The sequence below is a fragment of the Meleagris gallopavo genome, chromosome 2 (assembly GCF_905368555.1).
Source record: "Meleagris gallopavo chromosome 2, MGAL_WU_HG_1.1, whole genome shotgun sequence".
NCBI lineage: Eukaryota > Metazoa > Chordata > Aves > Galliformes > Phasianidae > Meleagris > Meleagris gallopavo.
The window spans coordinates 106,402,111-106,414,629 of NC_139405.1; the positions used below are offsets into that span (position 1 = coordinate 106,402,111).

The following is a 12,519-nucleotide window of genomic DNA, read 5'->3' on the forward strand; positions in this document are numbered from 1 at the left end:
CCATATTTCTCCTCCCCTTTACAGATAACCTTTAACGCCCTGTGGATTCACAGGTGCCTTTCAGCTCACATCAGCCTGAATGAGAGCAATTTGGGGCATCTGTTGAGAAGGAACAGTCTTTTTTAGATGCTTTTTTACAGCCTTTGTGGATAACAGTTCTGCTGGGGTGGCCACATTTCTAACATTAGCAGTAAATGAGCAGTGTGGTTATACTACCAGTCCTACAATATCTACAAGTGTAAAAACCTGTTGTCGACAGGAAGCCACTAACAGCAGCCAACTGACAACACCAAGAAGAATTAGGGTTTCTCTTTCTACGTGCTGTAAGGATTAAAGCTTATCAAGGAGAGCTTATGCTCTGAAGTTCGCACCCTACAAGAGATTTTTAAACTCTGGTAGACAACTTGGACCACGTGGGCTATGATTTAATCTGACAAAGGAGCAGCCAGGTAAGTGCAGATAATTTTGCAAAACCTTTGCTTCATTCTGCTGCCTGTTTTTTGCCCGCCTCTGGATGCATCCTCTTAGAGTACCCAAGGTGTGATCCATTTGTGGTTATCGTCCATGCATTAGTGGTGACCGAGCCCTTCAAGATGTGTGGTGGGATGGTCAAAGGGAATTGGCTGTGGGCTGAGACAGCGTGCATTTCTCCCTTCTCTTCTGGCAACGTGTATCATCTGGAATCTGGGCACCCTCTGAGGTGGGAGTGATGCTCTAAGCCAGAAGCTGACCCAGGCACTGATCAATCTCTTTCTCCTAAAAAGAAACCAAAAACTTATAAGTAAATGAAAGCCCTTAAAATGGCAAAGGGAAGTAAAAATTTTGATGCTTGTGTTCTTGGTGGCGGTTGCTGAACTGAGTGCTTGGATGCTGCATATGGTGCAGAGAAGGGCTGAGGCTTTAATTCCCCATCTGCCAAGAAGGTCACTGGGGGCTGAGGTTCTTTCCTTTGTTGTGCCCTACAAATAGGTTGGATTGTGCTGAAGCTGTTTGTCTTTTTGGAGGTAATAACTGTACTTTCACCACCTCCTCTTGTCAGTCTTGTACAACCAACAGCAGTTTAATAATGCTGGTTGTGGACATAGCTTCTGGCAATCTGGAGTACTCCAATGGAGTTATAGGAACTATATCCTCATGCTTCTCTCCCTGGTCATTTCCCATTCCCATGCATGCAATCCTCCACAAACCTCCATGCCTTTCACTGTTGGTTGGATACCTCAGACACCACTGTGTTTACTGTGAGACCTCTGTGAGGGATGAGCAGCTGCACTGACGTAGGCTGTTTGCATCTCAGAGCTCTGCAGATGTTTGCTTAAGGCTTCATGGCCGGTTTGGCAAGTTAAAGCTTTCTTATGGCACTTTAGTTACCTTCCCTGTGAAATGGGGGCACTTGTCGCCTATCCTGTAAGCGTGCTGGAAAACTGTGTTGATGATGAATCTTCATAAACACAGAGCCAGGAGAAGGTGCTACACATAGCACTGACACGTGGTTCCAGGTCTGGTATGTGCTGGAGGAGAGGAGACAGCAAGAAGTTAAAGGGAGAATAAGACAGCTGCAGACCAGCAAAGGCATCTCATTAATATGCTCCACCAGTCGTTACATGAAGGTTTAATTAAATCTTTGTCAGAAGGTCTGAGGGCTGCAGAATGCGTGGTTTCTTGCACACATCTTGTATTTTCTCCTAGCCCTTCTGCAGCACTATCATTATGCTGATGCACAAAGATCTGTAAAATAAATTTGTTCGGCCTATTCTTGATTTGCTTTGCCGAGATAGGGCTGCCACTGCACCCTGGTTGCAGCTAAAAGGCAGAAGGCTGAGTTTTCTGATGGAGGAGAAAGAACCCAAGACATATTTAAGTGAAAATTTCGCCAAGGTGCCCCAAAATTTCTTTTTTTTTCCTGCTTATGTAACAACTTCCTATATTCTACTTAAGAGAACCTGGGGTGTTCTTTCTTGCATTTCTACCCTGGAGTGTTGTGTTCCTCAACCCGCGTTAAATAAGCTCATGATATCTCAAACTGAGCATTAAAAGAAATTGAAGCATTTGTGTGTTTTGGAACAATTTGAGCATCTACTACAGACAAGAATATCAGCTCTTTTATTTCCGCTTTGTGGCTCTCCTCTTAACCATGCATTCAGCCTTTAACTCTATGAAACCTCTGTGGACACTTCGAAGTCCAATGGGTTAATTAATCTGTCTTCTAGTGCAGACATAGCTTTTGGGAAGGGGCTGCTGTTCACCAGCAATACCATCTGGAAGCAGGTCTTGTGAGTTAGATGGGAGTCACGGCACAGCACTGGGCAGAGTAGGAGCATTGGGGAACACTGTTAATTCATCGTTATTTGTCTTCCTTTCTTCCTATCATTCTTTCCATTTTCTCTATGTTAAAAAGGGAGTTTTCTTGCTGCTCTTCCTGCAAGATGCAGGAGGCAACCAAGCGTTGACTCCGTGTGGATGAGCTCCCTTACAGTCAATAGTTTCCTGCAGACCCAGAGAGTTCAATCACGGGCAAATGTTTTGCAAGATCTCCGGAGCTAAATCCTGCTGGAGCCATCGGCAACCCCGAATTTTCCATTCACTTATTCATCTTCGATGGTGCAAGTCAGCTTTTGTGTTGGGGTTACAGCAGATGGCAAACAGCAGAGATTAGAAGTAGCGGAGGGGATAAAGATGGATGGAATTCTCCCTTTCCAGAGGTCTTGGCAAGAGATTACAGCCTCAGGGTCCTGCTACTTGTGGAAGAATTAGCTACACCGTCAAATGTCACCATGGAACTCAAAAGAAAGTACATCCCTGCGTGAAACAGGATATTCAGGGTCATGGTTATTGCTTAAAAATAAATGTTAAAGCGCAGCTTACCCGGCGGGAACATAAAGCAGACCTCCAGTGCTTTGTATTGGACAAGCCCTGTGCTTCTCAGAGATCGATCTGTCTTCCATATCAGGGCTAAACCCACTTGAATTCCTTCCACCGGCCAGCCAAAAAAAATTCCCTCCCAAAAAAACAAAGCCCAAAAGACAGCAATTCCTCGTGTCGAAATAAAAAATGGACTCATAATTATAATCACTTCCAAGAAAATGTTGCAACCGGGCTGGAGAACAATGTTTCTGGGGTTTTGCAGAGTAATTTTGCTTTTGTTAATGTTGGTCAGTTTTAACTTGGAAAACATTGTGGTTTTGCCTATTCAAGAAAACCCAATTATAAAATGCCCAAAGCGGAGGCACACAGCTGAGCAAAGGTGCAGACAGGGTGAACAGTGTAGGATTTTTGCAAGAAGTGATGCTGTTTGATGTGTGTCACTGGCACTGGAGAAAAGGAGGGAATAAACTTCACGCCCGTGATGGACAGGATAAGCAGATGGAGCTTTCAATGAGGGTAATTAGTGCTGATGATTAAGAAGTCATCTTAAGGATGTAAGAATTGGAGGGCTGGGACAAGCTGCCTGGGGAGCAGTTGGAATTTCCATCGCTGAGAGCCCGTAAGCACAAGTTAGGCAGTCTCCCAGAAATGATATAGGCCTACTGGACAGACTAGATGACCATTTAGGCATCAGTCCTATATTTCACAGAATCATAGGGGTTGGAAGGGCCCTCTGGAAATCATCTCCAACCCCGTGCTGAACGGGTTCCCTAGAACCTACAACCCTGTAAAACATATGTCGGTTCTGAAAGGAAACAAACTTTTCAAAACTCACTACTGTTTACTCCCTGCAAACTTGTATTTACTTATGAAATTGTTTGTTTGATTTGACAGAATCTGATAGAACACATTCTGCTCCTCTGGGAACAGAGAAATCTGTTACTGATCAAAAAGCAGCGCACAGGATCCTTCGTGTCTGGCATGTCAGGCACGTAGGAGATAGAGCAGAAATACAAATGAGTCCTTTGCTTCTCTGATGAGAGAAGAAGAGTGAAAAATTACTTGTTTGTCTGGGGCATCTGGGCCGCTTCACCAATGGTTGGATGCGCAACTCTTGGAGGTTAAAAGCTGGGTGCACAAACTCCTGGTGTCATTTGCATAAAGGTCTTTATGGCCAAGAGGAAAATGAGGCAATTAACTGTCCAAGTCAGCAGGGTCCCCGTTTCCTGCACTATGATGTATCCTAGTGCACAGAAGGTCATAGCTTGCTCTTTTCTCAGACCCCTGTACTTCCCCAGGTGATGGTGACACGTGGTGAAGGACCATCAGATTGCACAGGTTGCCTCCATAAGAGGGTACCCCCCTTCTCAGTGAGGGAGCAGGGAAAAGGGAAACCCTTCTGTGGGCAGAGAAGCTAAGATGTTGCAGAACCTATCTCAGGTCGGGTTGGTGCCTACCCAAAACCTGAGCCGCAATGGCTTCTGTTTTTATGCGAATAACTGCTCACAGTGAATGGCTTGAAACCAAGAATATTAGGGGCAGCACAGCTCAAAATGGGGTTGGAGCTAGATGATCTTTGAGATCCCTTCCAACCCAAGCCATTCTACGGCAATAAATGGGCTTTGAATATACAGGTTAAGTGAGATCTATGGAAATATTAAGGCATCGTGATGGAAGGAGAGAGATCCAAGACCGTGTTAAACAAAAGGAGAAATTGATACAAAAGCTTTTACTTGACATTTATCTCAGAGTTTTTTCCCAAATATCTCTTACGTATTTGGCCTTCAGACTTGAGAGGCAGAGGAAGAAGTCTGCAGCTCTTTGAGACATGACTGCAGCAAACACGCATCAGAAATTCTCATTTGTTTCCAGCACCAGAGGGAGAATACTAGTCAGTTAGGGTCTCAGCTGACGCAAATAACCAGAATAGGCATGATGTGAGCAGCCTGGCAGGGAGGGCTGGGGAGAGGAGAGCTTGTCCCACATGGGCAGGCTCCTGGGTGCAAGGAGAACAGATTCTGCCAAAGCCACAGCTGTGTTTTCATCCCGGTCCCTTGGGATGTAGTACCCACATGATTTAACAGGTTAAACAAGGGAGAGCCCTGAAAAGTCCTAGCAAGGAGTTTGCCAGCAGCCACCGTATTTTAAAAGGTGAGAGATTTTACTATTTTATCACTGGAGATGCTGCCTTCAGAGGTCAGAAAATGTAAGTGGTCACAGCCCTGAGCTGCTGGAGCTCAAGGAGCATTTGGGCATAGCTCTCAGACATATGGTTTGGATTTTGGGTGGTGTTGTGTGAAACCAAGAGTTATACTTAGTGATCCTTGTGAGTTCCTGCCAACTTGGTTCCTATCCTACAGTTCCTATGAAAATGGAGGCTGCCGGGTTGTTTATCACACATCAGCATCCTCATCAAGAAGCACTATGTTGCCTTAAATTAGCTTTTAATCTGCCAGGGGAATGGAAACTGGAAGGTTCAGATGATAAATTAGGCTAAATTAGTCCTGTGGAGTGGTAGGTCCTTGAGGTCCTACAGGTCCTTAGGTGCCTACAGACACCTAAAAACCATGGAGGTGGCAGTGTCACTGCTCCTGGAGCTGTTCAAGAACCATGCGGGTGAGGGATATGGTCAGTGGGCTTGGGGGGGTGCATTGAGCTTGGACTTGGTGATCTTAGTAGTCTTTTCCAACCTTCATGATTCTATGACCCTATGATTTAGCTCACAGGCTGGATCTCTGGGATCCATGCATGGCTTTTGGGGGATTATAAAAGGCAGCAGAGACCAAGCAGCTATGGAACTGCACACTGCTCCTGGAAAACATCTAGGGACTGATGCACTGCCATCTCCCTACTTGGAGGGTGAGATAACAGCCTGCATTTTCAGGATAGAGAAATTTGGGGCAGGTGGAATCCATCTGGAGTGATCTGGGAACTGCATACAAGACATTTTCTTTTTTTTAGTGCCCTTTTTGTATGCTTTCTGAGTGATTTCCTACCAGTTATTTTCAAAAGACACCTTTAGGCTGATGCTTCATCACTTCTGAGTAAGCAAACTGCAGAAGGGATTCATTTGTGTGGACTCCGAGACTCTGGATCTCATCTCAGGGCCGTGAGATTTGCACGTAGAAGCAATAGTTGAAGGGCTGACCTGCAGGTAACAGCCAGTGTCACAGCCAGGATACCTTTGGAAACAAAAAATCTCCTTGGAATGCAATGGATTTACCTATTTTGCTTATTTAAATTTCTCTCTTTGAGTCGCTTTAAATGTGTCCATGTCTGGAAGTGTCTGCACAGCAGCCTGGCTGTGGCTGTTGGGTTTCCCCGCTGCCAGAATTGGAAATGTGTCTCAGATCAGAAGCAGGTCGCCTTGTTTCCCAAGATGACTTGGCAGCCTTATTTCTAAGCCTTTGCTGCACCTCATGGCAGCTTCTCCTTCCTACCTCTGCGGTGGATGGCAAGCCGCCTTCTAAAAAAGCAACTTCCTTTTTTGTAGGAGTAGGAAGTGAAGCTCACTTAGCAAAGAGCAGTCAGGTACCTCAGATGAGCTCTCTGCCAAAGGGTAAAGCCCTTCCCAGAAGTTCAAAGTGCTCCAGCTAGCCCTGACACTGCCATCTTCTTCCCCAGCCCCAACCCGGCCCCCTCTGGCTCTGTGTCCGCTCCTCTGGCCTTAGCCGGAGGAGAGCGGGGACAGCAGAATGAGAGCTGGCGAGGGAGAGGTCTGACAAATCTGCAAGGGCTTCCTCATTTCTGTATCTCTTCGGTATGCAAACAGCCAGCCTGGTTCTGCACACGCCTGGCTGGGGGCAACCGAGTGGGTGTCTGCCCTGGTTGTCTGCGGGGAGAACCTGTGTTGACCTTGGCCTCTGCCAGCTATCAGTCAAGGGGCATGGAATGACTCCAGAGAAGATAAAGTGCCACAGATTCCTATTTAAGGCCCAGCCTAAGGTCCCGCGGTCTTGCAGCCCTCCATGGGATTTTCTCCTTTTGCCAGGAGCACAGAGCACTTGCAGAGGTGATGCCCACGAGCAGCATTGGGGCAGTGGGCACGTGCATCCTGGACCAACTTCTGCATGTGCACAGCATCGTGACCTCAGCCAACCCCGTCCTGTCCTTGGGTCTTACGGCCATTCAGGGTCCTTTGCTTTGACCTCAGTGCTGCCCCGCGAAGCCTTTCCTCTGCCAACAACATCAGCAGAACGTGGGTGACTTTGGGGCTGTGCACTGCACTGAACGGATGTTGGCTTACGTTTGTCTTCCCTGTGAGAGCGGCTGAACTACAAAGCATGAGGTCTTTCCAACCTCAAGAGCACAGAGACCCAACATCCCTTCCCTCCTGCTGACCCATATGTTACAAAACCACAGCATGCAACAACTCACAGAGGTCACTCAGTGGTTGTTTTTTTTTTTGGGGGGGGGTCCTCTGTCCTTGCAACAGCTTAAAGACAACAAACAGCAGCCCAGCAGGTCTGCTCCACAGACGCATTGAAAATGCCCTGGAGAAAAAAATCCCCTTATAAGCACCCTATGAGAAGCCTCAGGAATCAGCGGGAACAAGTTTTGCTCCTTATACAACAGTCGTCTCCTGAGATAGACAAATTGCAGCCTTCCTACTGATCGTGCTGAGGCAGAATGAGAAAGTCACTTCTTCATAGTCACCCACAAGTCTCTGTCCAGGTCTTCGTCATTAGACCGTGTTGCCCCCTCAGTGCTATGGTTGAGTAGGTTCATAGAGGGCTGGGGCTCCCTGGAACAAAATGCATTTCATCTGAAAAAGTCTTTTTATTATTTTTCGTTTTGTATTTAATCACTGCAAAGTGAACAGTTTGTTCAGCTGTTTCCTAAACTTTGGTGGTTTGCATGGTGGAAACACAACCCATTCACAGTCGTCATAGCTTATTTTAATGACGGCTGTTAGTAGCCTGTGTGTTTTGATGGGTTTTGTGCCTGGGTTCTCTCTGAGTTTCTCGCCTTCCTCAGTGCTATTTTGGTCAGATTGTCTGGGAAGTGCAACTTGCCCCCCCTCCCGGATGGATCATGCCAGTATTTAAAATAGAGCAAGGAATCCTCTGAGGGAAGAAAGGAGTCAGTTCTGACACGGAGACGTGATTAAAAAAAGAAAGTCCATTAAACGCAATCACAAAATCAGGCTGCTTCTGCAACCTGAGGGGGTGCAACATTCAAAGCCTTCAGTCCTATGGATGGTGGGGATGTGGTGTGAGCCAGGGATCTCTAACGGGGAAGTTTTCTGAGTGCTCTCAGCCCCATGGAGCATCAGTCATGGGTTGGACCAGTGCTTCGCCCATCTTCAGGTCGTGTCTCCAGGAGCAGCTTCATAGGAAACAGGCAAGTAGGGCTCGTCCCACCCCTCTGAACGTTTCCCTGAGGGTGGGGGAGGCTTTCTTCTATCTTCTTCCTCTTTCATTCCCTCTTATTTGATATCTCCCTGCCCTGTTTCCTTCCCCTTCGATCCATAGGACAGAGAGGGAAGATGGGAGCAGCACCAGTGGTTGCTATAACCTGCTCCCAAGGGATGGTTTTCAAGGAGGCTTTTCCCTTGGTTTGCAGCTAAAAGAGAGAAATGTGTGCCAGGTGTGTGTACTTTGATCCTCCCATCCTCCCTGTCCCCCAGGGCCTGCAGTGGAAGAGATCAAAGTGTATGTGTGGGGGACGCTGGTTGGAGCTGGACACTGCTGTCATCAGCAGGGGAAGGCTCCTGAGCTCATCTGTTTCTGATCCGGCTTTCCAAGCAATTGGAAGTGTTCAGAAGGGGGGCTGGAGATGTACATCTCTCCCTATAGAGATTCCTTCTTTCCCCGTGGAGATCCCATCTTTCCCCATGGAGATGTACATCTTTCCCTGTGGTCCGAGGCCTCATCTGAGCATGGTGGGAAGGGGGATCGTTCCAGCTGAGCCTGACCCAAGGGGCTGATGGATCCTGCAAAATACCATCAATTTCCAATGGAAAAAACTTCCCTTGCTGACGAGAGCTCATCTGAACTACTCCTGTTGTCTCCAGAGGGAGGGCTTGTGGGAGGGGCATATCCCAGGGCAGAAATATGGCTGACCAAATGTAGTGGTGTGGAGGGACACCCCATCCATCTCCTCAAGCCACCATCACTGAGGGCACAGCCCTTCCTCATGTCCCCATGGCTGAAGGCTAGTTTGGTTTAGGCCAGGCTCACTCCACATCCCTGTAGATCACCAGAATGTGCCCACAAAGTATTTCAAAACAGAGCTTTGCAGGTTTTGGCCAAGGAGCACAGGCTGTCCCCACTTCTACAGGATTTAGACCTCAGTCAGAGTTGGCCTGTGTAGTGGATCTCCCTTTGCCGTGCTCCAACTTGCCTATAACTCATGAACAAGCTTTGGACTGAAATGCCAACAGAAATTGTTATGCAGCAGTGCAGCTTTGTGATAACATTGTTCATAAATGGTAAGCCCCAGAGACACTCCTGGCACCCAGAGAGTTGTGTGTACTTCTCCTGGCCCTGTCCTCCTCCTTCCTCTCTTGACTGCATCCCTATCCCCATGCTGCAGGATCTCAGCTCCTGTAGATCCATCCCCACCTGGCCATCACAACATTAGGGCTGAGGTCTTGATGAAAGCGTCCTCAAAAGACATTCACAGAATCATGAAGGTTGGAAAAGACCACTGAGATCATGAAGAATTACGTTGACTTATTGCCACCATACCCACTGACCACATCTCTCAGTGCCACATCCCCATGGTTATGGAGCACCTCCAGGGACAGTGACCCCACCACCCCCCTGAGCAGCTGTGCCTGCACATAACCATTATTTCAGAAAAGAAGTATTTCCTAATATCCAACTTGAACTGGACGATGTTTGAGCATTACCAATAGGAACCTTCCAGGTCTTCAGTGATTTTGTGTAGATGCAACACGTAACATAGACATCTGCTTCACTCTCCAACGAAGGCCGTGATACTCACTGCTCTGTGCTTTCCAGCTCTACTTTCTACATTGCTTTTCTAATTCCTCTATGCACACTCTGGTCCCTCCAAGCGAGAAGTAGCTTTTGGACATAGGAGTGATCATGACTTTAGCTAGGGACGCAGCACTGCGTGCATTGCCTTCTTTCTGAGACAGACCTTCTGTGGGATTGGTGCTGTTTATAGCATAGCACATTTCTTGTTGCTCAATTCTGACTTCTAACCACCTCCTAGCAACAGACCCGCTAATCATGCAGACTTAAACGTAGTGTTAAAAACATCTTTACCAAACCCCAGCAAAACTGGAAAGCAGTCACAGTAGCGATGGCTTCTTTGTTCCCATTTGAGTAACTGATCTAATCAAGCTCTTCTGTAATTCTTTGGTGCTGTGTCTTGCAAAGCAATCCAAGGTTGCCTAGTTTGGAAATGTAATGAACTATTTTGTTAAGATAGAAGAAAGCTTCCAGAGTATGTAATGCATCTGGGGCATGCCTAGATCTGCGGGGAAAATTTCAACGGATCTTTTTTTCTCCTCACTTATACAACTGCAAATCTGGCATAACTAAATCACTGTATCTAAAGTGAGTTGATTTCATTCATCTTTTCTGGTAGGAGAAAGAGAGCTTCGGCAATCAAGACCCTTCATTTTTAGAATATGTTTTTATAGTTTTGCATTTTTTTTAATGCCATTTCCTTTTAAATGCATTTTCTTAAGAAAGACTTTCTGAAACTTTAAAATGAAGTGAAATATCCAATCTTGGTCAACTATGAAAACACTTTGCTGGACCCCCTCTAAAGTCTGAATGTAAAAGAGGTAATTTTGAGATTTCTTGGGGGTTTTTGGAGCTGCCCTCACAGTGAAACACTTTTGGCTTGCTCAGGCCTTAAGTTCTTTTTCCATGGCACAATTTCATGGGCGTGAAGCAAATAACGAGCCGAGACTTCTGCTTTTTTGCAAGATTCGGTCTTGTTGTTTCCCCATGCACGCCCATGCAATCCCAAGGCTGTTCATCTGTGTCATCCACATCCCCATTGCAGAAAACATCAGAATAAACATTTGTTTGGGTAGCAGAAAGAAGCCAACTGCAGGAGATGGCATGCCTGTGATATAGGATTGCTTCCCATAATGAGGATGGGAAAATTAGGTCTTGCCACACCTGGCTTAGCACAGGTACTTCCATCCTATTCTCCCATCTGCTACAACAAATACAGAGTCTGTATATCCAGCAGGTCCATTTTGTCACCATCTTGTTGGTTTTTTTTTTGACACCCTAAAGAACTGAGAAGGCCCAGCATTGAGATAAGGCTGATCTCCAAACCCTGTTATCAGCAAAGACTTATATTCACCTCTACTGGACTCCTTAATGGGACTTCAGGCACAGCTTGATGGTTTTTTTTCAGTAGGGCATGTTCTGCAAGCCTTTTCAAAGATGGGCATTGATAGAACCTTCAGTCACATCCTTGATTCTCCATCACAAATCTGTCACCCAGTTATCAGTGGAAGCTTTGCTTGAGATGAGCTCTGATGGGATCTTCAGAAACCCCACTTGGACCATTGTTGCAGGAACATCTGTACCTGCATCCTGCTCTCCTGGGCCAAAATGTCCCCTCTGAAGACCATCTTCTGTCCTATCCAAGCATCCAGTGTGTATGTGATGTGCATATGTGTCATGCATTTATCCAGAGATGGATGCTGCACAGAGCTCACCGTTCTCGTGTCTTTCAGTTTGCTCAGCAGGGGCTCACTTGACTCTCTCAAGGAGACTTCTACGTGAAATATTTTTACTCAAAATTTGCCAGCAACCGAGCTGGACATCTGGAAAAATGTGCATTGCATCAAATACTTTTATTCAGTTTTGAACTCTGGTTGCTTTAAAAAGATGTTCTTAAAATAAACGGTCTTGGTTTTGAACTTGAGTAGACTTGAGGAAGTGAGTGAAAAAAAGAATGAACACAGGAGAGCATTTTAGTTAAGAATTAGCAATGCGATGTATAGTTTTCTTACCTATACTCAAGGACTATCAGAAAGAGAGGTTTCCTCACTTTTAGTTATTAAAAATCATGGAATGACAGAATGGTTTGGGTTGGGAGAGACCTTTACGATCGTCCAGTTCCAACCGCCTGCTATAGCCAGGGACACCTCCCTCTAGACCAGGTTGCTCACAGCCCATAAACAAACATTTTTAAATGGGTGAAAATTTCATGTTTTTCTGACTTACTATTTTCTCTTTAGTTCTCTTTTCCTCTAGGGAAGAACAAACAACAAAACAACCAACCAAAACTACAACAGAAAAAAAGAACAAATAAAATGCCGGGAGAACTATCAGTTACTTTTAGTTATTTTTCTCAATCTTTCCTTTTTTTGTGTGTGATACAGGTTTAAAAAGAAATTAACCATAAGCAGAAATGCTTTGAATAGCGTGTGTTCCTCTCATCCACCTTTTTTTGGGGGGGAAAAGGAAGTTAAAAAAATGAAAACTTCACCAGCAGTGTGCTGGGAGATGACAAGCAGCGTTCTGTTTTGGTCACTGTTTGACTGCAGCATTATCTGTCTATTTATCTAGGACCTTCTGGCATGAAGGGTGGGCTCATTGGATACCGAAGGCCATGTGAGCGTGAACGTTGGGTTTTGTAGGGGTTATGAGTACCCAGAGCTGTGCAAATCTCTGTGTGCAGTGCAGGAAAAGATGTGGGTGGGAGCGGATG

The 12,519-nt window shown here is 46.0% G+C and overlaps 1 protein-coding gene across 1 annotated transcript in view; it reads left to right on the forward strand.

The window, feature by feature from the left end:
• BLK (BLK proto-oncogene, Src family tyrosine kinase) overlaps positions 1-12,519 on the forward strand; it is a 34,488-nt gene continuing 21,969 nt past the window's right edge. The window contains exon 1 of the mRNA XM_085218322.1: positions 1-449. The gene's annotated coding sequence lies outside the window, so the exon portion shown is untranslated. The remainder of the gene's footprint in view (positions 450-12,519) is intronic.